Source organism: Schistocerca nitens, chromosome 10 (genome assembly GCF_023898315.1).
Source record: "Schistocerca nitens isolate TAMUIC-IGC-003100 chromosome 10, iqSchNite1.1, whole genome shotgun sequence".
Lineage (NCBI taxonomy): Eukaryota > Metazoa > Arthropoda > Insecta > Orthoptera > Acrididae > Schistocerca > Schistocerca nitens.
The window spans coordinates 112,731,466-112,758,613 of NC_064623.1; positions in this window are offsets into that span (position 1 = coordinate 112,731,466).

A 27,148-nucleotide genomic window follows, 5' to 3' on the forward strand; every position below is an offset into this window, starting at 1 on the left:
CTTTTGATGTGAAATTGCTCTGTAAATGGTCTCCTGGGCGTTGCAATTTTATGATTGTGAGCAAAACAATAAGTGCTACGATCTAATAGCCAGTATGTATCCACGTCCGAGGCATATTTAATCCAATCTTGCTGCTATCCTTGCTTCCTTTAGCACTCAAAATGTTTAACGTTTGCACGCTGACTACTGACTCCGTGTGTCAGAAAGACTTCTTGCCGTACTTCAAGCCAGACTAACTTGTACACTTCCGGATACAGATTTCGTTCCGAAGGGACTTCCCTACAGGTTTTACGTCTGTATAAACCTGCTTGACCTATACATGTACCAGTTTTACAAGCAACACTTTAACACACTTGCATAATAATGGAACGTATATTTGAAAATTACTGACATAAATTCATTCTTATTAAATCATTTTACAGAAAGAGGAACAGTTATTTTTATATGTGCTGAGTCAATGAACATTGAAAAACAAGTATTACATTATGCATAAGAGAACACCGAAGTTACGTGAAGAGGTACAATCGGTGCTGAAAGTAAGTGTTATGCCCCATGTTTCAGTGATCTTTGCTGTTTAGGATACGATCAGTAAACCATCTACGTATATCACTTCCCACAGAGCGCCAGGCGCAATTATATACATCCTTTGTCAAAACATTTTCACGTAAACATAAATAAACGGAATATTATTTCATCAAATTTACAGAAGGATATCATCAGTTACATTGAACGTAAACATATAAATACACACATCAAAAAAAGTTTTGCATCACTTCGGTTCCGAGAGTTCCGGAACCTGTACAGGAAATTGGAATAAAGATCAACATACATATCATTTCCGCCCTTTTTATTGCTCTTGAAAACCACACATTGCATGTTGTACCACTATACAGCGAGACCTTTAGAGGTGGTGGTCCAGATTGCTGTACACACCGGTACCTCTAATACCAAGTAGCACGTCCTCTTGCATTGATGCTTGCCTGTATTCGTCGTGGCATATTATCCACAAGTTCATCAAGGCACTGTTGGTCCAGATTGTCCCACTCCTCAACGGCGATTCGGCGTAGATCCCTCAGAATGGTTGGTGGATCACGTCGTCCATGAACAGCCATTTTCGATCCATCCCAGGCTTGTTCGATAGGGTTCACGCCTGGAGAACATTCTGGCCACTATAATCGAGCGATGTCGTTATCTTGAACGAAGTCATTCACGAGATGTGCAGGATGGGGGTGCGAATTGAAGTCCATGATGACGAATGCCTCGCCAATATGCTGCCGATATGGTTGCACTATCGGTCGGAGGATGGCATTCACGTATCGTACAGCCGTTACGGCGCCTTCCATGACCACCAGCGGCGTACGTCGGCCCCACATAATGCCACCCCAAAACAACAGGGAACTTCCACCTTGCTGCACTCGCTGGTCAGTGTGTCTAAGGCATTCAGCCTAACCAGGTTGCCTCCATTCTCCGACGGTTGTCTGGTTAATGGCACATGCGACACCCAGTGGTGAAGAAAATGTGATGCCAATCCTGAGCGGTCCATTCGGCGTGTTCTTGGGTCCATCCGTACCGCGCTGCAACGATGGACCTCGCCATGGACGTCGGGAGTGAAGTTGCGCATCATGCAGCCTATTGCGCACAGTTTGAGTCGTAACACGACGCCCTGTGGCTGCAAGAAAAGCATTATTCGACATGGTGGCGTTGCTGTCAGGTTTCCTCCGAGTCATGATCCGTAGGTAGCGGTCATCTACTGCAGTAGTAGCTCTTCGGCGGCCTGAGCGAGGCATGTCATCAACAGTTCCTGTCTCTCTGTATCTCCTCCATGTCCGAACATTATCACTTCGGTTCACTCCGAGACGCCTGGACACTTCCCTTCTTGGGAGCCCTTCCTGGCACAAAGTATCAATGCGGACGCAATCGAACCGTGGCATTGTCCGTCTAGACATTGTTGAACTACAGACAACACGAGCCGTGTATCTTCTTCCTGGTGGAATGGCTGGAACTGATCTGGTGTCGGAGCCGCTGCGTCTAATAGGCTCTGCTCATGCATAGTTGTTTATATCTTTGGGCGGGTTTAGTGACATCTCTGAACAGTCAAAGGGACTGTGTCTGTGATATAAATAGCACAGTAAACGTCTATGTTCAGGAGTTGTGGGAACCGGGTGATACAAAACTTTTTTTTGATGTATTTGTTTGTGTCACAATGGAATAATACATGTAGAAAATAGATACATGTAAGAGAATGCATAGTACCTGTGCACAAGATACGCACTTCACAACTCTTTAAATGAATATTATTTACAGAGTGCTTTACTTATATTAATCTTTGGTTTGAAGTTTAAGCAGTGCATTTTCTTTCCTCGGAACAAACTGCTGAATTATTTTACTTTAACTAAGTGAAAGTCACTTAAGTAAAAGAAATTATTTTCATTTTAAGGGTGGATTTGGGTACTTAGATTTTATACAGTTAAATAAAAAAAAACACAAAACATAAGTACAGTAGGTATAGAACCTTTAGCTGCCGCTTTATCATTTCAGACAGTCCACGTCAGACACTTTCTTCTACAAAGCACGCACAACTGAACAAACCTTTGGTTGCCCATTGAGATTTTTGGCAGTTCACGTTAAACGCGCATCTGTATATTCATTTAGCAGATTAGTGTGGTGCCCGTTTCGGATGTTGACAGTCCATTATTACCTTAGGATACGGCGCCTATTGATACGCCAGACGCTTCGGCTACCTTGATTACGGAAGCACCCACCATAGGGTCACGAGGAATTTGTCCTCGTTCGACTTCACTTAACTGCGATTTAGTCCACTCACATCTCCACAGTACACTACCCTGACCAGTGCTTGGCTAACATGTGCATTTATGTTGAGGCATACATCTTTCGTGGCATTCCTATATTTTTGTTCACTCCCCGATCATTTAGAGCTGCTCCATTAATAAGTAGTGGTGGTGAGACATTGGACTCCCTTTTGGGAGCTCGTCGGTTCGAATCCCCGTCTGTCCAAGATTCAGATTTCGCCGTCGTTTCAATTAGGTCGCTTAACGCGAATGCTGGGACGGTTCTTTCGAAAACACAGTGCCAAATTGGTTCCCGCATTCCGATCTTGTGCTCCACCTTGTAACCTCGCCACAAAATTTCGAAAGACAATATTTTAAATGTTAACGGGAATAGAGCTAGTGTAACCTCCCAGCAATAAAATAGTAATTTATGGACAATGACAATAAATGATAAATAGCAATCTGAACCAAGTGTAAGCTCCCCACAAAAATGAAAGACAATTCAATGATAATGAAATCTCAGTGACAAAGAAAACGCAAATAGACCGAAATGTCGATCTTAGGCCCTAATTAAACTCAAATTCTTACCTCAGTAAAACTGCATCTGCTCTTATTTTTCGCCATAGCTTGGAGGAAATGCGTCGCAATCATTCTTTGAATTTAAGTAAATTTTTTCTTTAAGGAAATGCATGGGAAATTTTCTTTCAGTAAAATGTTTGTTTTGTTAAAATGCTTGGTTTGAAAACAAAATTATTATTGGGGCGATTCTTGAACAAATTAGTTACACTTAAGATGCATTACATTAACAAATGAGCGCAATGCTGCTTCATTACCTTATTTAAAATATATACTTCGTCCTGAATCTTGACCAGAGTCCCATATCGACGCCCGCCGACTCCTCACACACAACTACGACCGACTACAACTCGCAACTGAACTGAACTCTCGCGGGGTCAAGCGCAGACTAGGAACGATAAATAACTCTCTGGTCAGAGATTCTGTCATGCCTCGCCATCGCTGCTACAGAACATACGTGTTTCAACCTCTTTAATCACCTCGTCGTGGACGGAGCGTTAAACGGTAAACGGTCCTCAGTTTTTCGTAAACAAGCAGCCTTGCAGTGCCGGTTGATCTCTGAGATGCCGCGTCAGCGAACCAGCCAGCCGTGCCGCGTGTGGCCCATACAGCGCCGCCCACGGCGGGAGGGGTCACGGGAGGGTACGACCCCGCGACCTTTGCGTCCGCAGCCAAACACCTGACATTTCTTTCCTCTTGGCCAGCACCGGAATGCACTCGGGCCTTTCCGGCGAAAACAAAATGCAGTCAGTTCCTCCTCTTTCCAAGTTGCCGGGCAAACCACACTGTGCACGAGGACGTGCTGACAAGGGAACATCCCATCGCACCCCCTTCAGATTTAGATATAAGTTGGCACAGTGGATAGGCCTTGAAAAACTGAACACAGATCAATCGAGAAAACAGAAAAGTTCTGTGGAACTATGAAAAAATAAACAAAATACACATACTGAGTAGTTCATGCTTAAGATAGGCAATATTAAGGAGAGTGTGAGCTCAGGAGCGCCGTGGTCCCGTGGTTAGCGTGAGCGGCTGCGGAACGAGATGTCTTTGGTTCAAATCTTCCCTCGATTGAAACTTTTACTTTCTTTATTTTCGCAAAGTTATGATCTGTCCGTTCGTTCATTGACGTCTCTGTTCACTGTAATAAGTTTAGTGTTTGCGACCGCACCGCAAAACCGTGCGATTAGTTGACGAAAGGACGTGCCTCTCCAATGGGAACCGAAAACATTTGATCGCAAGGTCATAGGTCAACCGATTCCTCCACAGGAAAACACGTCTGATATATTCTATACGACACTGGTGACAGCATGTGCGTCACATGACAGGAATATGTTGTCGACCGCCGGCCGAAGTGGCCGCGCGGTTCTGGCGCTGCAGTCTGGAACCGCGAGACCGCTACGGTCGCAGGTTCGAATCCTGCCTCGGGCATGGATGTGTGTGATGTCCTTGGGTTAGTTAGGTTTAACTAGTTCTAAGTTCTAGGGGACTAATGACCTCAGCAGTTGAGTCCCATAGTGCTCAGAGCCATTTGAACCATTTTTTTGTTGTCGACCCACCTAACTAGTACACTTGGCGAATGGGTAAAATGATTCTTCTACCTTGCCCGATTTAGGTTTTCTTGTGGATGTGATAATCACTCCCAAAAAAGTGATGAAAACATAAGAGTTTGTCACATAAACTGAAAACAAAAAGTTAAATTTTTCACTCGAGGGAAGGCTTGAACCAAGGACCTTTCATTCCGCAGCTCGTTACGCTAACCACGGGACCACGGCGCTCCTGAGCTCGCACTGCCCTTGATATTGTATATCTTGCACATGGACTACTCAGTTTGTATATTTTGCTTATTTTTTCATAGTTCCACACAACTTCTTCCTGTTTTCTCGATCGATCAGTGTTCAGTTTTTCAAGGCCTATCCACCGTGCCAGCTTATAACTACATCTGAGGGGGGTGCGATGGGGAGGTTCCCTTGTGAGAAGTAATGCTTCCGAATTTTTTACTCTGTTTTCAATATCGGTTGTCGTATTACATCTCATGCATGTTACTCGGTCGATCTTCCCACTCCTCTGACGCAGGTTGCAATCCTCTGCCACTAGAGGACGAATTGTAGCGTGTAACATGGCGGCGTTTAACGTACACTATGTGATCAAAAGTATCCAGACACCCCCCAAAACATACTTTTTTCACATTAGGTGCATTGTGCTACCACCTACTGCCAGAAGCCACCTCAGTAGTCATTAGACATCGTGAGAGAGCAGAACGGGGCGCTCCGCGGAACTCACGGACTTCGAACGTGGTCAGGTGATTGGGTATCACCTGTTGACTAACAGAGACCAACGACAGTTGAAGAGGGTCGTAGTGTGTAATAGGCAGACATCTATCCACACCAGCACACAGGAATTCCAAACTGCATCAGGATCCACTTCAAGTACTATGACAGTTAAGCAGGAGGTGAGAAAACTTGGATTTCATAGCTGCTCATAAGCCACACATCACGCCGGTAAATGCCAAACGACGCCTCGCTTGGTGTAAGGACCGTAAGTATTGGACGATTGAATAGTGGAAAAACGTTGTGTGGAGTGACGAATCACGGTACGCAATGTGGCAATCCAATGGCAGGGTGTGGGTACGGATGCCTGGTGAACGTCATCTGCCAGCGTGTGTAGTGTCAACAGTAAAATTCGGAGGCGGTGGTGTTATGGTGTGGTCGTGTTTTTCGTGGAGGGGCTTGCACCCCTTGTTTGTTTTGCGTGGCGCTATCACAGCACAGGCCTACATTGATGTTTTAAGCACCTTGCTTCCCACTGTTGAAGAGCAATTCGGCGATGGCGGCTGCATCTTTCAACACGATCGAGCACCTGTTCATAATGCACGACCTGTGGCGGAGTGGTTACAGGACAATAACATCCCTGTAATGGACTGACCAGCACAGAGTCCTGTCCTGAGTCGTATAGAACACCTTTGGGAAGTTTTGGAATGCCGACTTGGTGCCAGGCCTCACCGATCGACATCGACAACGTTCCTCAGTGCAGCACTCCGTGAAGAATGGGATGCCATTCCGCAAGAAACCTTCCAGCGCCTGACAGAACGTATGCCTGCGAGAGTGGAAACTGTCATCAGAGCTAAGGATTGGCCAACACCATATTGAATTCCAGCATTACCGATGGAGGGCGCCACGAACCTAGAAGTCATTTTTAGCCAGGTGTCCGGATACTTTTGATCACATAGCGTACAAGAGCACTTTGCTAACGAGACGGTCAGCGTGCCCCTGTGAGGTAGTGAGCAGTAGTACACCCCCAATTGAAGAATGGAGTTCCCATGCATAAAACAGTTTCAAACGTCTAATACTTTACAAATTAGTTAATGTTTTGAATATTTCACGCGAAATACGTAAAGCCTTTATGGCTGAAGATCTAAAACCATATCATAACATCAAGCAACAGTGCGTTAGTAGTATTGGGCGCCGGCGTTGAGCTGCACAGGTCCACAATAATTTGTTACCTATTTCGAAATTACGCAGTAAAATATTGCAAGTAATAATCACACCTATAGCTATTGTTGTTGTTGTTGTTGTTGTTGTTGTGGTCTTCAGTCCTGAGACTGGTTTGATGCAGCTCTCCATGCTACTCTATCCTGTGCAAGCTTTTTCATCTCCCAGTACCTACTGCAACCTACATCCTTCTGAATCTGCTTAGTGTATTCATCTCTTGGTCTCCCTCTACGATTTTTACCCTCCACGCTGCCCTCCAATACTAAATTGGTGATCCCTTGATGCCTCAGAACATGTCCTACCAACCGATCCCTTCTTCTGCTCAAGTTGTGCCACAAACTTATCTTCACCCCAATCCTATTCAATACTTCATTAGTTATGTGATCTACCCATCTAATCTTCAGCATTCTTCTGTTGCACCACATTTCGAAAGCTTCTATTCTCTTCTTGTCCAAACTATTTATCGTCCATGTTTCACTTCCATACATGGCTACACTCCATACAAATACTTTCAGAAATGACTTCCTGACACTTAAATCTATACTCGATGTTAACAAATTTCTCTTCTTCAGAAACGCTTTCCTTGCCATTGCCAGTCTACATTTTATATCCTCTCTACTTCGACCATCATCAGTTATTTTGCTCCCCAAATAGCAAAACTCCTTTACTACTTTAAGTGTCTCATTTCCTAATCTAATTCCCTCAGCATCACCCGACTTAATTAGACTACATTCCATTATCCTTGTTTTGATTTTGTTGATGTTCATCTTATATCCTCCTTTCAAGACACTCTCCATTCCATTCAACTGCTCTTCCAAGTCCTTTGCTGTCTCTGACAGAATTACAATGTCATCGGCGAACCTCAAAGTTTTTATTTCTTCTCCATGAATTTTAATACCTACTCCGAATTTTTCTATTGATTCCTTTACTGCGTGCTCAATATACAGATTGAACAACATCGGGGAGAGGCTACAACCCTGTCTTACTCCCTTCCCAATCGCTGCTTCCCTTTCAAGTCCCTCGACTCTTATAACTGCCATCTGGTTTCTGTACAAATTGTAAATAGCCTTTCGCTCCCTGTATTTTACCTCTGCCACCTTTAGAATTTGAAAGAGAGTATTCCAGTCAACATTGTCAAAAGCTTTCTCTAAGTCTACAAATGCTAGAAACGTAGGTTTGCCTTTCCTTAATCTTTCTTCTAAGATAAGTCGTAAGGTCAGTATTGCCTCACGTGTTCCAGTATTTCTACGGAATCCAAACTGATCTTCCCCGAGGTTGGCTTCTACTAGTTTTTCCATTCGTCTGTAAAGAATTCGTGTTAGTATTTTGCAGCTGTGACTTATTAAACTGATAGTTCGGTAATTTTCACATCTGTCAACACCTGCTTTCTTTGGGATTGGAATTATTATATTCTTCTAGAAGTCTGAGGGTATTTCGCCTGTCTCACACATCTTGCTCACGAGATGGTAGAGTTTTGTCAGGACAGGCTCTCCCAAGGGCGTCAGTAGTTCCAATGGAATTGTGTCTACTCCGGGGCCTTGTTTCGACTCAGGTCTTTCAGTGCTCTGTCAAACTCTTCACGCAGTATCATATCTCCCATTTCATCTTCATCTACATCATCTTCTATTTCCATAATATTGTCCTCAAGTACATCACCCTTGTATAAACCCTCTATATACTCCTTCCACCTTTCTGCTTTCCTTTCTTTGCTTAGAACTGGGTTTCCATCTGAGCTCTTGATATTCATACAAGTGGTTCTCTTCTCTCCAAAGGTCTCTTTAATTTTCCTGTAGCCAGTATCTATCTTACTCATAGTCAGATAAGCCTCTACATCCTTACATTTGTCCTCTAGCCATCCCTGCTTAGCCATTTTGCACTTCCTGTCGATCTCATTTTTGAGACGTTTGTATTCCTTTTTGCCTGCTTCATTTACTGCATTTTTATATTTTCTCCTTTCATCAATTAAATTCAATATTTCTTCTGTTACCCAAGGATTTCTACTAGCCCTCGTCTTTTTACCTACTTGATCCTCTGCTGTCTTCGCTACTTCATCCCTCAAAGCTACCCATTCTTCTTCTACTGTAGTTCTTTCGCCCATTCCTGTCAATTGTTACCTTATGCTCTCCCTAAAACTCTGTACAACCTCTGGTTCTTTCATTTTATCCAGGTCCCATCTCCTTAAATTCCCACCTTTTTGCAGTTTCTTCAGTTTTAATCTACAGGTTATAACCAATAGATTGTGGTCAGAGTCCACATCTGCCCCTGGAAATGTCTTACAATTTAAAACCTGATTCCTAAATCTCTGTCTTACCATTATATAATCTATCTGATACCTTTTAGTATCTCCATGGTTCTTCCATGTATACAACCTTCTTTCATGATTCTTAAACCAAGTGTTAGCTATGATTATGTTGTGCACTGTGCAAAATTCTACCAGGCGGCTTCCTCTTTCATTTCTTAGCCCCAATCCATATTCACCTACTATGTTTCCTTCTCTCCCTTTTCCTACACTCGAATTCCAGTCACCCATGACTATTAAATTTTCGTCTCCCTTCACAATCTGAATAATTTCTTTTATTTCGTCATACATTTGTTCAATTTCTTCTTCATCTGCAGAGCTAGTTGGCATATAAATTTGTAATACTGTAGTAGGTGTGGGCTTCGTATCTATCTTGGCCACAATAATGCGTTCACTATGCTGTTTGTAGTAGCTTACCCGCATTCCTATTTTCCAATTCATTATTAAACCTACTCCTGCATTACCCCTATTTGATTTTGTGTTTATAACCCTGTAGTCACCTGACCACAAGTCTTGTTCCTCCTGCCACCGAACTTCACTAATTCCCACTATATCTAACTTCAACCTATCCATTTCCCTTTTTAAATTTTCTAACCTACCTGCCCGATTAAGGGATCTGACATTCCACGCTCCGATCCGTAGAATGCGTTTTCTTTCTCCTGATACCGACGTCCTCTTGAGTAGTCCGCCGGCCGAAGTGGCCGTGCGGTTAAAGGCGCTGCAGTCTGGAACCGCAGGACCGCTACGGTCGCAGGTTCGAATCCTGCCTCGGGCATGGATGTTTGTGTTGTCCTTAGGTTAGTTAGGTTTAACTAGTTCTAAGTTCTAGGGGACTAATGACCTCAGCAGTTGAGTCCCATAGTGCTCAGAGCCTTTTTCTTGAGTAGTCCCCGCTCGGAGATCCGAATGGGGGACTATTTTACCTCCGAAATATTTTACCCAAGAGGACGCCATCATCATTTAATCATACAGTAAAGCTGCATGCCCTCGGGAAAAATTACGGCTGTAGTTTCCCCTTGCTTTCAGCCGTTCGCAGTACCAGCACAGCAAGGCCGTTTTGGTTATAGATACTATAGCTATATCAACTAACAATTTGGAATTCGTCAAGAAAGTTACTATAATGGAACATGATTCTTAAATATTTGTGATGAGAATGCATCGTACCCAGCACAATTTGTAATTACGTCACAACATTTCTTGTGAGAGGGCGTGCCCCTGGCATTTCCTCCGTTTGCTCATCGTTTTCAGTGTGGTACGCCAGTGTTGTGTTTGGTGCTGATCTCCCGTGCGTGAAGACCTGTGATTTTAATTGTTTGCTGGACCTGTACATAGTGCTAGTGTCAGTGGTAGTGATGTGCTACGCCGTCCGTCGATCCTTTTATACTCCAGTCAAACTTCGCCTTGTGTTCTTCAATTGTCCAAGTGTGGGGCGTTTTTATGTGCGCTACTTTTTTACGGTTTTTGTCTCCATTTTACAGTCGCCCCCTTTGTGTTTGTTGTCTTCGATAGTGTTGTCCCCTTTTTATATCTGTGTACGCCATATTTCCTCCTTTCTGTCTACTTTTGTATAACTACTTGTAAGCGTATTGCCATATCGCTGGCTTAGTTGTGGAGTATCTTTGCGGGCAGCCGCGTGTATAGTGAGTCGAGCACGGGACACGGAACTGTTATGTTGTGTAGTGTGTAGCTCTGCATGCGAGAGGGATTGTTAGTATGGAAGTTGAAGTGTTGCTACAAGTGCTATTACAGTAAAATGATAAAATAAGTAAATGATTCAGAGGAAAGTGCGTCAAGAAGTAATTTAAAAATGAGCAGTGCTGCTGATGACGTATATGTGCATCCTCTCGTTGCGTGTCGTACCGTACAGTATCAATCATCCGCGCCGCGTCTCCCAGAGTGAACGGATGTGAATCAGTAGAAATTAGCTACCATAAAAGAGCGCAGTCAAGTGTCAGTGTCTTGTAGCGAGCGTGAGGACCAGGCCCCCACAACCGTACGAGTGGTCGACTGTGAAGAGCGGACAAATTGAATAGCTGGCCGGCGGCCATTAGAGTGGTAAACTGACGCGCGGAGTTCGAATGTTTATACATCGCTCTTGGTTATAAAATGCCTTCCCTAGAGCTAGGTCACAAACATAATGCCTCATTTAAATACGTTACTACAATATACTTTTTAATTTATGAACAAACAGCAACTAGTCACTGTTTATGAATTTATCTTACGTACTACATGGAATCTGCCGTAGCTAAAAATTATGTACTGGACCCCTAGCATTTTTCGTAGTTCATTTACGGTAGATGTACGCATAATGCATCAAAATACTCGAAGACGTGCCCACTATATTAATAGATATTTTCTGACTCTACCTTGCTTTAGATTTTATGACGAGAAGTGCGTTATATATGGCATAGTGCTTTGGCAACTCACGACGAATTTATCAAGTTTCAACCTAACCTATACCAAGAAAACACTACCGATCATCCAACTTTCTTCAAAATAATCAGGACATATAAAATGGTATTCTGTCGGTCGGAAATCTTGCCTCCTGACAGCGTGTAACCATTTTTGTAACAGCTGTAGTTTTGAGAAAGGAAACCTGCAAATAGATGTAGACATTAAGCTAATACCGTGTTACAAAAACATTTATTAAGCAAGTGCACTGACATACAAAACAACTTAAAATATCCACATACTTGTGAAATGTAACATTCGTTCCTTTCTCGAATTTATTTGTTCAATTAATCGCTGCACAACTCTTCACCATTGTACTTCTTTTGATTGGAACGTACAGACAGTAGAATTACGAGTAACAAATACTGTATGTACGCCCCAACAAATATACAACGTTGAATCAGGGTCTTCATAAACAACAATACTACACAACACATCAGACTGCAACCACTGTAATGGCGTTCAGCCGAAGGTTCAAATTATCCCGCGACTGCAGCGCCATCAGTGAGTCTAGTTATTTTTTACAGGGTCTTTGGTGAGGACGTGCGTTCGATCATCACGTTTCCGCATTATCAACAATCAGCCGCGCCGCGGTGGTTACGCGCATGCTCGTACAAGTGAGAACTGTAAATTTAACTTTGTGAACAGTGTTAAAATTTATTACTAGTGTCAAGGAGGACTGGTGTCAAAACAAATCTCTGTATGCGTGACGAGCGTAAGAACTTTCGTGCGACCATTCGGCTTCCGCATCATCCACAGTCACCCGCGTCGTGTCGGTTACGCATACGCTCGTCCAAGTCATGTTGTGGACAGATAATCATCAAGATTGTAAATTGGGATAAACATTCACGACTTAGAGTGTAAGCAGTGCAACCCCTGATTTCCTATTTTTCTCAGAATATAGTTGTTTCTACCAGACGTAGAACAGTGTTGTGCTTTGACGTTGAGTGGCTCCCCTAAACCCGCTTGCATAAATGGATAGATAATTTCAGGCAAGCCAGCAGCAGTGTGGAGCAGAACAGTACGACCGCCGCGGTACGTGATGTGGACAGGGAGCACGATGCAGAAGGGTCCCCCACCCCCATTTGTACTCCCGGGCGTGTTACATACTGTCTTTCGGCTGAAGAGCAGCGCGTATGCTGCTGCCATCCCGCCCCAGATGGGGCATTGAAATACAATAAAGAGAAAAAAATTGTGGGAGGGGCGTGTGTGTCGTTGATGGCTTACTGATTACAGTAGTTGGGGGTTTTGGATTACTCATTTGTAATCAGAGCTGGCATATAATAATTAAGGTGGTTGTAGTTCATTTGTTCACAGTAAAGAAGTGGTCATTGTAGATATTCGTAGATATTTAAAGGTTTCTTTAGACAACATGCAGCGCGGCAACATTTGAGACTGTATGTGTTGATGGCTTATCTCTATTATATCAGTAATGGGTTTTACTGTAGTTCGTTCGAAGAAAGGGAGCTAGTGATGCGGCATTCAGCGGCAAGGGATACCAGGCAGGCGTTGGAGATGAAGAAGCTTGTACAGTAGAGAGTAGCATGGAGAGCTGTATCAAAGTCTCTGGACTGAAGACCACAACAACATGTAGTACTTCGTTAAGAAACATCTTTAGGAAAAACAAAGAAATTAAAATAACGTTTGTATCCTAGGTTCCCTACCGTCACTAGTAAAATTACTTGTCAAGATGTTACCTAATTTTCTCCGCCACTGTTTGCGGCTTTGTTTCTACGTCGCCACATACGTGCTGACGTGCATGAGGGCTCAGAGCACTATGGGACATCTGAGGTCATCAGTCCCCTAGACTTTGAACTACTTAAACCTAACTAACCGAAGAACATCACATACATCCATTCCCGTGGCAGGATTCGAACCTGCGACCGTAGTAGCAGCGCTACTCCGGACTGAAGCGCCTAGAACCGCTCGGCCACAGTGGCCGGCTGTGCATGAGGGGTTTTGCGTATTGGTGCCGGCCCCTGTTGAGCCCAGCTTCAGTCTTGCCGGTCGCGGCGTGCCTGTCACCCCAAATTTACGTCTTTGGTATGTCTACAAAATATGTTTATAATTTTCAGTGCGATAGGGTCTGCAGCAGCGATGACGATGAATTTTTTGAAAGATTTCATGATGCCTTCAGCTGCCATTCTCTTCATTTTATGTATGATTGTACAATTTCGGCCGTAGAACATTTTCAAGTATTTTATGGATAATTTTTAGTAAAGCAACAAAAAGATAAGAGCTTTGCAACAACTGCTCGAAAGTAACGTGCTCTTAAAATAGCGTAAAACATCCCCGATTTATTTTGTGGACCTAACATGGAATCATAGGAGCAACGACGCACATGACATAATTTACTACTAAAAATCACCCATAAAATACTTGAAAATGCCCTAAGGCCGAAATTGTACAATCGTTCATCAAATAAAGCGAATGGCAGCTGAAGGCACAGTGAAATCTTTAAAAAATTATATTTTTACTTTTTCCTTTCTGCAATCCTTTTATCTAGATCATTGTCTGTTTTTGTTAGCAGCATTTTATCGAAACTTGATCGCCGTTTTCTATTGTACAATCATACAGGCTCTGCTGTGGGAGATTTGTTTCACCTTACCAGGTAAACGTAGATTTCATCACACACACGTATCACTTGTTTTATACTTTTACTCTCCATATGGTTTACTGCTCTATCCTTATTCTAGGGTCCATGTATCAGGATGATGTTCCCTGCATTTTGTCGTACTTCAACTTGCAGTACAGAAAAGTTGAACGATTTCATTACAATTGAGGGAATGTTGGGTCACCTACTGGTTACCACTCGAACTAAGTTATGACATAATTGTGAGTACACAAATTTCTTATGTAGTTCAGTGTACAGCTCAACAACGTTTTAACCAGAACACTACCTTTATACGTTTTGCCCTTGTTTCTTTACGGATGTGTTATTGAAAATGTAGTTCTAATGCCATGAAACTAGTTGTATCATAAATAAATATTCATTATGCAGCTCGAGCTGTCTTTTTCATCATGACAACAGTTCTACAGCTGGGGATTACAATTACGAACACATTAAATCGGAACAGCCACGTAGAAAAAGCTGTATGCAAGGCCAGTCAGAGACTGTGCTTTATTGACAGACCGTGCGGTTCTAGGCGCTGCAGTCTGCAACCGCGCGACCGTACCGTCGCAGGTTCGAATCCTGCCTCGGGCATGGATGTGTGTGATGTCCTTAGGTTAGTTAGGTTTAACTAGTTCTAAGTTCTAGGGGACTAATGACCTGAGAAGTTGAGTCCCATAGTGCTCAGAGCCATTTGAACCTGTAAGTAGGCTGTTTAGGTTTTTTATTGGTAACGCCACCTCTGTATGAAAATCACTGGCTGTGCTGTGTGCAGTCTGTGGCTGCTTTGCATTGTTGTAATACTCGCCATTGTAGTGTTAGGCAGCTGGCTGTGAACAGCGCGTAGCGTTGCGCAGTTGGAGGTGAGCCGCCAGCAGTGGTGGATGTGGGGAGAGAGATGGCGGCGTTTTGAAATTTGTCATGAACTGCTATATTTATATATGATGATATCAAGGTAAATACATTGTTTGTTCTCTATTAATATCTTTCATTTGCTAACTATCCCTATCAGTAGTTAGTGCCTTCCATAGTTTGAATCTTTTATTTAGCTGGCAGTAGTGGCGCTGGCTGTATTGCAGTAGTGGGAGTAACCAAGATTTTTGTGAGGTAAGTGATTTGTGAAAAGTACAGGTTAATGTTAGTCAGGGCCATTCTCTTGTAGAGATTATTTAAAGTCAGATTGCGTTGCGCTAAAAATATTGTGTGTCAGTTTAAGCCCAGTCACGTGTATAATTGTTCAAAAGGGGAAGTTTCAAACCATTTTTTTATTGGCAGAATATTTATAAGATACTACAAATCTCCGAAAGAGACTTCCTATGCTACACTTGTCAGTCCTCTTATGGAGTACTGCTGTGCAGTGTCGGATCCATACCAGTTAGAATTGAAGGAGAACATAGGAGAAATTCAAAGAATGGTAGTTCGTTTCGTATTATAGCGAAATACAGAAAGAGAGTGTCGCGAACATGATATGCGGGTTGGGGTTGCAATCATTAAAACGAAGACTTTTTCTTTCTGGAGAGGCGTTTTCACGAAGTTCGTCACCAACTGTCCCCTCCGAATGTAAAAATATTTCGTTACGGCCACCTACATAACGAGAAATGATCATCATAATAAAATAAGATACATCAGAGATTTTAGTGTTTCTTTTTCCTACGTGCTTTTCGAGAGGAGAGAGGTAGAGGAATAGCCTGAATATGGGTCGATGATTCCTTTGCCAGGCACTTACGAGTGAATTTCAGATTAGTCAGTAGATGCAGAGATGTTATGGAGATATCATCAGATTTATGTCGACGTGAATAGCGAAGTTAATATTAGCGCTAATACGAGAAGCAATTAGTCATGGTAAGAGCTACTCGTTTCTGCACAAAATTTTTGTCTTACAACAAAAATGTGAAATGAAACCACGCTACGCAAACAGAGTGGATCCCTCACAAAAAGAAAGAGTTCTGAGTGACGCTGGCAAATCGTCTACCTCCACAGCAGCCGCACTACACATGCGACCAGCTAAGTCGGTTTTGACGGCTTTCGCAGTGTGACAGCGACGGTCGATTTTGCGTCCGTTGCCACTGAATACCGACGCGAGGCTGCATTTTATCTAGTGAAACATTTTACTACCTCATTTCAGTGCCCAGCATCCTTAGATTGAACCAACAAACTTCAGCCACATTAAGGGGGGTAGGACGTCAAACGGGCCGACTTGGAGCAGGAGAGGCCCCAAACGACATTTTAATTTCCACTGTCTGTACTTTTACAAATAAATTCATAAAACTTTAACAGCATGACCAGGAAGGATTCAGGATTCATACTCATAGCAGTGGGAGCTCAGAAACGTAACAAAACACATTTTTTTACATGTGAAATTTCATCATTTTTTTCTCTTACTACTGGCAGCATTTGTTGCTATAGGTACACTTTTCTTCCTAAGTCAAACCATAGTTACAGGTGTATGAAACTCTAGAAGTTATTTAATTTATGAAAAAATGAATGAACTGTTACATTTTAAACTTCATGTTTAGAAAAAACTCAAGTATTATAGTTAATTATGTCAATTTTTTCCACAGGTTTTTAATAGATTTGGAACATTCTAGAGTTTCGTAGACCTTCAACTACTGTTTGTATGCTGTGAAAAATTCATCGAAGAATCTCTCTTACTTAGGAAGAAAAGTGTACCTATAGCAACAAATGCAGCCAGTAATAAGTGAAAAAATGATGAAATTACACATGTAAGAAAAGGTATTTTGCTACGTTTTTGAACTTCCACCGCGATGAGTGAGAGTCCTCAATCCTTCCCTGGTCATGGTGACAAAGTTTTATGAATTTATTTGTAAAAGTATAAACAGTAGAAATTAATATGTCCTGTGGTGACTCTCCTGCTCCAAGTCGGCCCGTTTCACGTCCTACCCCCTTAATTAATTAAAGCACGTTAATTACTGCTTACATATGTGTGATCCGAGCCCTCCAAAAATTTATCAGTGTCGCATCAACCATATTAGTCTCATGTTGCCAAGTATATGGCACATGTAATCACAAATGTCGCTGGGTGCGAAGCACTCTCATTATAAATATTTAGTCGTCACAGTCGATTATAGTAACGTTGCTGACATAGCTGTAAGTATGATTATTAATTCCAATATTTTTTCCAAAATTTCAAAATAAGTAATACATTACAGTTAATGTGCATGCTGCTACCAGGCGGCGCCCCATACTACTAATACTGTTGTTTGGTGTCGCCCACAGATGGAAGTATTAAAAACTGGCTTATTTATTAAGTTGCCGATGTTTAATTTATTTGACGAAAGTTATTTGTATCAAGCGATGGGTTTCATATTCACAAACTGAAAAGACAGAGGAAGTCGTCACGGAATGTTTTAAATAGGAAATGATGTTTTTTTTATTTTGGATAAATTTGAGTATATGTTACGTGAAATAAGAATTTTATTGACTGCGACTCTTTGGAAGCTTATATACTCTTTGCCGCTCTGTGGCGAATACTGGAGTTTTTTGATGTCAGTTAAAATTGAAAAAGCGGATCACTGTCGACACCCCTGTTGTCCTCGTACAAACGTACAGATATTTAGTATAACTGACAGCGCTTATATTTGAGTCTTTCATCATGTAACTGAAATTTAACGGATTTGTCTTAATACTCATGTGAATGACCTCTCGTGTTTCATTATTTAGGGTCAATTGCCACTTTTCGCACCATATATATGTGCTCTAAGTCATTTTGAAATTGGTTTTGATCTTCTGATGACTTCACTAGATTGTAAATTACAACATCATTCGCAAACATCAAAGTTGGTTTCTCGGATTGTCTCCAAAATCGTTTGTATGGTTTACAGATCATAGAGTAGTAACATCTTTGGAGTGAGTATTGCGTTCTGTGCATATTGTCAACATTAAGCTGGAATTGTCACGTGATCACGGGACAACATTATTTAAGGAAAATTCACATTGGTCGTCACGTCACGCCATATCAGTTCACGCCACATCAAAAGTATTTCACAGTGCATTTCAAATGGCAGCCTTCACACAGGCCGTCAAAGGACCGTCACGTCACATCACGACACGATGAGGTTTCTCGGAAAGAAGTTTTGACAGTGCTGTCGTCTGCTAATATCGTAAATTAAACTATCTTCACCGTGCTCACTCACATTCGTGGATTTCGTGCTTTCGAGTCTTCGTAATCTATTTTTTATTATGCTTTCTTTTCGTAACAAATTGTATATGTTACATGATGACTAGGATATATTTTGCTTTTGAATGTTCAACTACAAGCGAGGTCAGATGTATTAAAGCAAAAACTATCTAGCTTTGACAATAAAATACAGAGCTGACGCCCACAATGTACATAAATAAGACCATAAATTAACGAAGCAATTTCCATTAAATAAGGTTTTAAGTGAAAAAGTCTGCTTGAATGAAGAAAAATAGTTGTTTATGACGTTATCTGTTACGTAAGGGAAAAAACGTAATGGAGCAGGTAAACAAGTTCCATTTTTTTCCTTTATAGCTATTATCTGAGGTGTTTGTACATAGTTGCCCTAGCAAAAAATGTCAATGTTTTGAAATGTTTCGCCGCGCGAGGTAGGCGCGCGGTTTAAGGCACCATGTCACGGTCCGCGCAGCTCCTCTCCCCCCCCCCCCTCCCCCCCCCCCTCCCCCCCCCCCCACACACACACCAACCCTATCCACCGTCGGAGTCGGAGGTTCGAGTCCTCCCTCGGGCATTGGGTGTGTGTGTTGTCCTTAGCGTAAGTTAGTCTAAGATTAAGTAGTGGGTAAGCTTAGGGACCGATGACCTCAACAGTTAGGTGCCATAAGGCCTTACCACAAATTTCCAATTTGAAATGTTTCATTTCTCAGCACTTGAGCAAACGTAACTGCTGCGACCATTAATAAACGTTGTCGTTGTTAGTTCCTCCACCTCAGTACTATGGCTTTTTTGTATCACGGATGGTGATTCATTACCTCACTTTCGCCGTTCGGCATTGGGCTAAGTGAACTGACGTGACGTGACGGAGCGTACTAATGTCTGCCGACGTCACGGTGGCGTTACGTGACGCACGTTCATTTTGCTCTTCAAAGCTAAGCGACGACTTTATTATAGGTACCAAGTGCAAATTGTAATGGTGTCTGCAAAAACACCTATACCAAATCCATAGCAGGTACAGAGGGAATCTGTCTGCGCCAGCGATATAATGACGTTCAAAATTTGTAGGACGCATTACGGAGAAACCTACCCTGTTCCGAGATACGGTGACGACGGTGGCAGTATATGTTGACACAAAATCAATTCTGCACATATTTCTACTCGATGTTTTGATTAGGAACAGCAGAGGGCCTGTAATACTTCCTTGGTGAAGTTGGAAAAGGAGTCTACGGATACCAACGAGTTAAAATTTCATAGAGTGGCTGAGATACTAGTTACAGCGCTCATAGCGGCAACCAACGCTAACTCGGCCGCCATGTTCTCCTTAGTCAAAATATTAGGAAAGCGTTACTGTTGTTTGTGTTGGAAGTGTGTCAGCTGTTGTGATATTACTGCAATATTTAACTTTTCTAGTTGACTTTTTTGTTACAAAATATAAAGTCAACATGCCTGCAGTGTGTTCAGCGTTCAACTGCACAAATCGCAGCGATAAAACAACAAATATTTCATATAATAAGTAAGTATATTAGTACCGAAATACGACACACGTTTTTTAATGTTTATTAAAGAGTCATTTGCATTGGAACTGTAATTATGCTTAAGACAAATGCAGGAAAGTAATTTATTTATCGTTGATTACAGATTTCCTTTAAAAGATAAGGAAATTACAAAAAGATGGGTTATAAATATGAAGCGAGAAAACTGGTTTCCTACTACAGCCAGTTACCTCTGTTCAGCTCATTTTGAAGAGAAATATATGTACCACACAAATGTCCAGAGGCGCCTTTTGTCAAAAGCAGTACCTACTATCTTTAACTTTCCACCACATTTACAAAAGCAAGATAAAGTATTACGACCACAACCCAGAAAGCGATCTTTCGACAATTTGCAAGATACTGCTGTTACAGTGACATCATTAGCACAAAGTAAGTCAATAATGTAATTTTACTCCGTGTTCTTATTATTTTGAAGTACATACTTTCTATTATAATCTTATGGTGTAACTCTGTTATAAACTTATGATGTAACTGCATTCTTTCAGTGCCTATCGGACCCACATCTGTTTCTGCTGACCACAATTACTGTCTCCCAAGCCCTAAGAAGTTGAAAACACAATATAACAGAGTACAAGCAGAGAATGTGCGACTAAAGAAGCAGATAAAGCAAATGAAGCAACTTAGTGTACGACACAAAAGAAGAATAGTGCAGTTACAGACTTTAGTTGCTGGTTTGAGAAGAAGGCTATGTAGTTCAGTTTCTTATATGTTAAACAGTGAACATGTAGTTGGTTTGTTGAAGGAGCTATTGGAACTTCAATGCAGTGCTAAAGTATGCCATTATTCTCAGCAAATAAGGAAATTTGCCCTGACCCTACACTTTTATTCTGCCAAGGCATACAGCTACTTACGAAAATTTGTGAAATTACCCCACCCACGAACGCTTCGCCGTTGGGCAATGTAACACATATTTCAAATAACTGCCGGCCGCGGTGGTGTAGCGGTTCTAGGCGCTCAGTCCGGAACCGCGCGACTGCTACGGTCGCAGGTTCGAATCCTGCCTCGGGCATGGATGTTTGTGATGTCCTTAGGTTAGTTAGGTTTAACTAGTTCTAAGTTCTAGGGGACTAATGACCTCAGCAGTTGAGTCCCATAGTGCTCAGAGCCATTTGAACCATTTTTGGTACATAAATCCAATTTTGAAAGGTTAAAACAGCTAAACATTCGTACTCGTTTATGCAATCAGGTGAAATGTTAAAATGGCTTAAACTTCATACTTGCTAATAACAATTAGGTGAAATGTTACAGGCTTGAATTACAATGGTCATATTGGCTACAGCAGTAAAATCATACATAGATGACACTATTTGAAGAAAGAGAGAGAGAGAGAGAGAGAGAGAGAGAGAGAGAGGGAGAGAGAGAGAGGAAGGAGTGATTATATGAGAGCAAACATTTACATGGCAAGGAGTCTTAAGATTACATGTTGCATCTATTAGCTGCCTAAAGGTTGGGGTAATATACTGGTTAATGTTATAAAATATGCAGATAGTTCCTCCAAAATCGTAACACAACATACACACATATGTAATACTAACTAATGTAAATCCACCAGTTGATAGAGGTTTAATCCTTGGAAACTCGTCGTGGTAAAAAATAAAACGGTGACTGGTAACAGTAAACTTGTTGTTTCATTTAATGTGAGTAACAGTCACGGTAAAGCCTAACCTAAAAATGTTCGCATTTAAACCAAATTTAATACTAAAGTAATATTAAATAAAACGATGATGTACCGGGAGATAACATTCTAAATAGCCATTTGTGAAGTAAGCATATTCATATCGGTTATATTCTGCACAACAGTGTCATTATAGCCACTTTTATCTGGTGTGTTAGCAACACCCCGCGCGACTATTAACGTTTCGAAAAGCTGCGCTACCGCATAAGGGTTAAACGCCGAAAGGCGATGAGGTAGGAGGGGGTGAAAACCATTTGCGCATGTGCCGAATGAGTTTGTTTGGCTGACAACGAGCGGTTTAGCCGCGGCCGGAGCAGATTCCGCCAAAAATGAATCTAGTGCCATTTTAGCGGTGGCGGGCAGATGACACTCGGACGATGTGCTTCGTTCTGCGGTATTGCGGCAGCGCTCTGACCGGCCGCTCGTTTCCCCAGTCAGCGGCCAGTAGCTCGACTACATATTACCCTTACGATGTGACGCGATAATCTGTCCAACGCACGGCTTCAATGACAACACAGTCTAATAGCGAAATTAATTAAGAATGCAACGGACAACGCATGAATGGCAAGCCGCAAGGGAACTTCGCGCTGGGGAAGGTGGGGTAAAGTGGTCAGAACGGCCAAGATGGCCACTGCATATTTCTTGCCCTGAATATTGCTGCTGCCCACCGAGAAGTGACTGGGGAAGGTTGTAGCTTTCTGCTGGGTTCCGGGGCATGTCGGCATTGCTGGGAATGAAAGGGCAGATCTCGCAGCCAAGGAGGCGTGTCACGCCCCACAAGTATATCAGTGTGCTATCCCCTTGCACGCACTCACCTCGCTGTTGAGCTCACGGGTCATGCGCCGGTGGGAGGATGAGTGGCTGGAAGTGACTGACAATAAGCTCCGTATAGTCAATCCCACAACGCGTGTGTGGTGTACTTCCTTTCAGCCCCATCGACGGGACGAGGTTCTCCTCACTCGGCTTCGAATAGGCCACAGCCCTATGACGCACGGCTTCCTGCTCCGGCGAGAGGACCCTCCAACGTGTGGTGCTTGCGGCGTCCAGGTCACTGTGCGCCACTTTTATTGGATTGCGTTTTATTTTCTGACCAGTGGGTCGCGTCTGACTTGCCAGCGGACCTGCCATCTCTTTTAGGCAACACTCGGACGAATGTGGTTAAAGTTTTAAAGTTCTGTGCCCTGTCAAATGTTTTTACAAAGATTTTAGGGAGAGGATTTTAATTTGCTCACTGTGTGACAAGCTCGCCCATATTTTATGTAAGTGGCCAGCCAATAACAATTTCCTGTGACATTCTTGTTGCTATGTTTCCCCTTTCCTTAGGTTTTACTTTCTTACGTAGCATTTTTCTTCTTTTCCTGCTTTCTTTGAGTGTGTGCTTTAGTTTTCTTAGGTCTGTCCACATTCGTTCCTTTTAATGTGTGTCAGGGCACTGATGACCTCGATGTTGAGCGCCCATAAGCCCCAACACACCACCACCAACACCGAGAAGTGGTGAGACAAGCTCTAATATGCAACATCACTCTTGTCAGTGAGTGTGGCACAGGAAGTTTGTTCCATTATATGTAAGTGTGTATACTTTTCTGATTTTCAGTCGTGTGATGTAATGTAAGTTAGTTATACTAGTCTTCTTACGTCATTTATATTTAGAGTAATACTTTTTTAGCATATCAATGTTTCAAAAAAGTCTTTTGTACTGCAAATGTAGTTCCTTGTTGTTTGTTTCTGTTTGATAGTTTCATCAGTGATCCACTAATGCTGGCATGGTGTCGGATCGGGAAAAGTGGCCACGTTGTTACCCTTACGCTCGTAAGGGTTAGTTACTTTCAAATATCACGCATAATCAGGTCAGATTTACTTCCAATCCTTTTTATACAGAAAGCAATCGCCTGTCCTTCTATCTCGTGAATTATTTTACGTGGTTTTAAATTGTCTCCGTTCTGTTATATGTGGCCTAATACAAAAATCCGATTGGAAACGAGTCGCATACTAGAATATCAAGATGCCTATAAAGTACATATGTACGGAAATCAGAACAACAAACGTGGAATCCAGTTGCGATGGAACTGACCATTTTGTCCCTCTACGTAGGAAAAAGTGGCTACTTCGTAAGCCTTCAGAAAAATTCATACTGCTCCTATATATAATTTTAGTTTTTAGTTACAAGTATTTGGTGTGTACCGTGTAATATGTATAGTCAAAAAGTTTGGGCGGTAAGCTTCTATCGATAACCATAGTTCGACGAAAGTGCGGTTTCCCATAGAGTGGCCGCTTTACCCCATCTTCCCCTATAGCAGATGCATTATACCCCTTCCGTTAAAATGATGAACTAAATGTTTTGTCTTCCTGCACAGCAACTTCAATGGTAAATAAATCTCCTTGCAAACTACAGTCATTATGGTGGATAGATATTGTATTTGGATTATTACTAATGAGAGAGTGGTTATAAGTTTGCAGTGAAGAAAATCCGTTTGTAAAATTCATTTATTATGAGATGAGAACCAAATAAAACAGATCCACATTTAACTGATAATTGCGTTGAAAACTCTAATCCACAGAACCAGTGAAAATGACTTTACACAGTTAATTTGGTCTCCTAGTAAAGAAGGGGCATCTTGACACAGGGTCAGCAACAGGATCCGGGCAGAATCTGGTTATTATACTCATCAGCACATGAGGCATGCAGTTAGTACGACACTGGACGGGCCCTAGAGCTACATAATGTAATGAGCAAATTGAACAAAGTCACTACCGCTGAGCACCTGTATGAGATCGACATAACAAACATTAACCAGCTGATTCGCTGGCCACAGCCTCTGATAATCCACATACAAAGAGGCACCATGAAGGGAATAAATTTAGTTCATCACCAAACGTAATTCCAAACGAAACATTCCTCGGATTAAACAGCAGCAAGGAGGTAAAAACCTAATTTTTGGCTACATGGTCACATGCTTAATACATCCATATCATGGGGGTGAACTGAACTGAAATTGAACTAGTGAAATTATGATGCGGAATTGTCGTAGTTACTATTCAGATTTTATAGTCAGACACTTCGTACAAGGAGGTTCACATTAAACACACTTTTAGCGCACCAAACAGATAATAAAACAGAAATGGTGGGAGCGCATGGGCGAACATGACTTAAAGGAAACACACTAAACTGATAAAATTCTTATGCGACATAAGCATAGTTTAACTTATCTTCACTGAATTGAAGTCTGAAGCAGAAAAAAATACTTGGCTAATTGATTTGGCCACCGTTCACCTACCACACATCCAATGTAGATGGACACAACTTACAAACAAACCATAGTGTATTCAATAAAATTCCTACACAAAATGGTTATAGCCTCATTCACATTGAACTAAATAAATTTGTAAAGCAAGGAGGACCAGACGAAAACCTAATCTGGACATAGTCTAACACATTTCGAATGGGGAAACCATTTAGAGAAATCACGGAAAACCTAAATCAGGATGGCCGGACGAGGGATTGAACCGTCGTCCTCCCGAATGCGAGTCCAGTGTGCTAACCACTGCGCCACCTCGCTCGGTCATATTCAGTTAATTAGACTTTTGATGTAAGAACGATCTCACGAAAAGGTTATTTGGACATGGTTAATCTAACACACGACAAATGGCGAGAACATGTGGTTGAACACTACTCACAAAGAAACCACTGCATATTCGACAAAATTCCCACACAGAATTGGTGTAGTCTCACGCATATGCGGTTAATTAAACTTTTACCGCGAGAAAAACTAAGCCAAAAAGTAATTTGCACATTTACGGTAAATGACTGGAACATGTGTCCCAGTTCCACATACAAAGAAATACCCTTAATTTTCACAGTGTGTGGCGCATATGACGAAAAAGATGCCAACAGTGCATGATCATGATATTTTATACTTGATACAACACTTCACAACCGTGCTGTAAATGTAATTTGAGCGTAAGCTGATGGCTAACGGCCGACCTGGATGGCCACGAGTGAGTACTCTACCGTCTACACTACAAAAATGATAGTACACGCATACCTCAAAGTTTCTCTTTTTCTACTAATTTTGCCATCACCAGCGGACCAAAACACAGCCCAGCATTCCAAGACGGATATGAACAAAAAACGGCTGAAATTTTTACGATATATTCTTCAGATCCCGGTCTCGAGCAAGAGTGAAAATTTTTGTGCTATCTTTATCTGTTTCGAAGATACAAAGTTTCAAAATTGCATTGTTATGAATAGTGCTTCACGCCCTGTGTGTAAACATGCGCACGCCGCGCTGAGGCGCTCAGTCTTGGCTTGGCAGCCGTTGAGAATGGAGTTCCCGTTGGATGTTACCGCCAAGTGCGAACTGCGCGCAGTTATTCGGTTTTTGAACGAAAGGGCACTACGCCGATTGAAATCCATCGCCAATTGACGGAAGTGTATGGTGAGTTGTGCATGGATATCAAAAATGTTCATAAGTGAAACTTCCTGGCAGATTAAAGCTGTGTGCCGGACCGAGACTCGAACTCGGGACCTTTGCCTTTCGCGGGCAAGTGCTCTACCAACTGAGCTACCCAAGCACGACTCACGCCCCGTCCTCACAGCTTTACTTCTGTCAGTACCTCGTCTCCTACCTTCCAAACTTTACAGAAGCTCTCCTGCGAACCTTGCAGAACTAGCACTCCTGAAAGAAAGGATATTGCGGAGACATGGCTTAGCCACACCCTAGGGGATGTTTCCAGAATGAGATTTTCACTCTGCAGCGGAGTGTGCGCTGATATGAAACTTCCTGGTAGATTAAAACTGTGTGCCGGACCGAGACTCGAACTCGAGCGCCACTATGAGGATGCAAATCGGGTTTGCTTTAAATACACGCTGTAACGGTCGTGGACGTTAGTTACGAATGAGATTCGACGTGGTGAGCTGATGTTAGTCAAGAATGCCTTCAAGGGGACAAAGATGCCAACACCTCCCTGAGTTTGAAAGATATCGTGTAATGAAACTTCCTGGCAGATTAAAACTGTGTGCCGGACCGAGTCCCGACTTCGAGTCTCGGTCCGGCACACAGTTTTAATCTGCCAGGAAGTTTCATATCAGCGCACACTCCGCTGCAGAGTGAAAATCTCATTCATGTTCGTAAGTATTGTAGAGAGTTTGCAGCTGGTCGGACCGAAATTCACGACGAACAAAGGAGACGGTCAATTTCTGAGGAGGCAGTGTTGACGGTAGAGCAAACCATGCGTGAAGATAGGCGGATCACCCTGGATGATCTCTGCACGTTGGTTCCTGAGGTTCCCCGAAGCGCCGCTCACAGCATTTTAACGGAAACATTGAACTACCGGAAGGTGTGCACAAGATGGGTGCCACGCATGCTGACTGAGGACCACATGCGGCAACGAGTTGACGCTTCCCGCGCATTTCTTCACCGCCTTGCAGCCGAACAGGTCAACATTCTGGACTCAATTGTCACTGGTGACGAAACCTGGGCACACCACTTTAAACCTGAGACCAGCAACAATCACGCCAGTGGCGGCATCCTTCTTCGCCAAACCCGCGGA